This window comes from Mastacembelus armatus, chromosome 18, assembly GCF_900324485.2.
Source record: "Mastacembelus armatus chromosome 18, fMasArm1.2, whole genome shotgun sequence".
Taxonomy (NCBI): Eukaryota; Metazoa; Chordata; class Actinopteri; order Synbranchiformes; family Mastacembelidae; genus Mastacembelus; species Mastacembelus armatus.
Window position 1 is genome coordinate 10341631 of NC_046650.1, and position 3008 is coordinate 10344638.

A 3008-nucleotide genomic window follows, 5' to 3' on the forward strand; every position below is an offset into this window, starting at 1 on the left:
TATTGAGTGGAAGAGTTTGGGTGGGTGATGGGGCTTAAAACAAATAGCTGGCGACAATCAGAGCTAGGGGCCCCAAAGCTTTGTAATGATGGATGGTGATGAATAAAGTTTGAATGATTTCACTTCATCTGAAACTGAACGTGGTTTTGTCTCTGCAGTTTCTCTTTTCAATGCAGATTTATTCAGATATGCACTGACTTGGATTATTTTGAATATTAGAGCAATGCACACGCACGCACACGCTCTCCGTCAGCGGCGATACATAACACACAGCGACAGTTGCTCAATTAAGATTCTGATTCTAAATGGTTTTTATTTCCCCGAAGACCCAAACCAGACATTTCAGCCTGCAATCAGTCCTTTGAAATTACCTCCATCTAGCATGCCTGCCTAAATGAATGAACAAATTGCTTCTCACAGGGACAAAAACAAAATGCAAAGCAGTGTGTTTGATAAGACAGTGATTGAAGCAATCATGATGCTGTGTCCCCCTCTGCTTGTCTATCATTATGGCCTGCTGTTGCCATGGCGGCATCTGCTGTGAGGTGACCCTCCAGACCAATAGCCTCTGTTTTTCTTCTCAGGTTTTTTTTTGTTTGTTTTTGAGTTTTTGCTCTCTTCGGTGCTCTTATAGAATCATTTTATATGATTACAGAATAATTGTTAATTATAGGTGTAATTACCGTAATTACAGTAATGCTATAACATCACAATACCAACGAATAAAATGCGAAAACACTACAGCTTGCACTGTATATAGATGGAAATTTACATGAATGTAACATTTAATAGCTTTGTCAGAGTTTCTGACCTTTTAGGCATGCTATTTGCAAGGATACAGGCACACTGCATTTGTCCATACTGAGATATCTCTGTCAACTATTGGATGGATTGCCCATACATGTTGTCCATATGTTCATGTTGCCCTAAGGATAGAATCAGTTTGATCATCACATTTGATCATCCTGGACTTTTCCTCTAGCACCATCATCAAGCCAAAATGTTAATTTGTCCAGTACTGATGGCAAAATACTTTGTTTCTGCTATTAGAAAATGTTAGCATATTTAAAAAAGCAACCTAAGATGATGTACTAACTTATGTTATGTAAACACTAGTTGGTTGCTGTTCGTCCTGTATTACATGACATTGGAGCTAAGATGAACATCCTCTACACAGAAAACCCCTGACAAGAGAGCATAATGGAGTGGTTTACACAATGGCCACTCATTTGGGATATCAGGCTACATGAACTCACAAGATCACATTTAGCTCCCATGCAACACACACGCAAACACACAGCTGCTTATGCGCACCATCCACTCAAACATACTACATCCGTTGTTAATGTATAAATAGGCCTTTACATATGTACACAAGGGCCTTTCAACCACAAATTCCCTCACAGCACAAAACCAAAAGGAGACCTCAAACGCCAATAATGCAACAAACACAGAGGAGCATTTACGGAGGAAAATCTAAGCCCCAGCAGTGGATTTTATCAATCCTATAACCACCTATTATGTGTTGTGCACATGATGTTCTGTGCAAAAATTTATAGTATTATGCATTTGTGCTCAAGTGGATCTCTGGGTAAATTGCAGGCAGTGAATTGTCATAGCTTAGCTCAAGTGCTTTGCCTTGATTGCTCTGTGATTGGGCCTAAAATGTCAGGTACCTATTTATCATGGAAGAAAGAGCATTTTCAGCCTTTATGTTTGCCTCGTGTTGCTGTAATCACAGAAAGAAACAATGGTGGCTGGATTAAATACAAATGCACTTTGACACCGGTTCTAACCACATAATTCATTTTAGTAATAGTATGAAAAATAACTTACTTTTGAGTTATGAGACAATTGAAGCAGATTCACAAAAGGCTTGTTGCTGTTTTGTTGCCTTTAGAATATATTCTCTTAAACTGAAATCAAACTGGTTTCCTGTCAGATTCTTTAGGTCTCTTTTTAGTGTCCTGTGGTCACAATTTTCTGATTTCTACCACAGTTACCAATCCCTTTTTTTAAGCACAGCCTTAACAGTTCAGCTTTAACACCAGCAGAACGATGCACACAGCTCCCCAGGTCTTTTGTCAGGCTGTGTTGGCGGCGGATGTTGCAGGCTAAATGTAGTCCAGCTTTGTGAGTCACACAGCAAGGAGGCACAGCGGCACTGAGGTTTCGATGTATTTTTGCCTTACTGTGAGTCAGAGGGTGTTGGAACAATGCAGGAGCGCAGGAGGCTGGCTGGGTGGGCTGTTAGAGCAGCTTATCCCTGATAATGTGCGCTCATCCCCTCTCTGAATAACCGCTCGGCTTGGTTCAGAGGTGGTAGTGACATTGAATCTCTTCTCGCTTTCACTCTCTCCTCTGCAGAGAACAAATTTATAGTTTTACACGTGTTTCTCTGAGGCAGGAATTATATAATTGAGTGAGCGAGACCTCAGCTGGTGAAGCCAGAGAGTTTTTTTCTGAGCTGGGTAAGTTTTAAAAGTTCAGAGGAAAAAGGCAGGAACACCTTGCATTAGCTGAGAAATGGTAATTATTGAGGTCGAGCTGAGTCTCTAAATTCAACCTACCCACACTAGTCTATAGCTGTCTGCCTAATCTGAATTTTGATCTGCTGAAGAAAAGCAATCATCACAGTAAATTTACCAGAACCACAATTTCTGCCATAATCAGCTTCTTTGACCTCACACACATCATAGCTGACCTGCATATATATATTATAGAAACTGCATTTATAATGTCATGCAGACTTTTGCATGGAAAGATTGTCAAACAGGGGGGTGAACAGATGAAGGAATGAAGCCATGATGTGATGAGAGGATCTGGAAAAAGAGGAAAGCCTGCTTTTCTGGGTTGAATGGACTTCTGTCAGCCTTAATCACCAGGCAGCAGACGGCCAGGCTGCTGATCAAGTTTTATCTGGAGGGACAGACGGATGGACAGCCATCAGCTGAAGTTGGTTTTGTTGTTTTTGTTTAAATGAGCCAGTGAAGGGCTGGAGGTTAGGT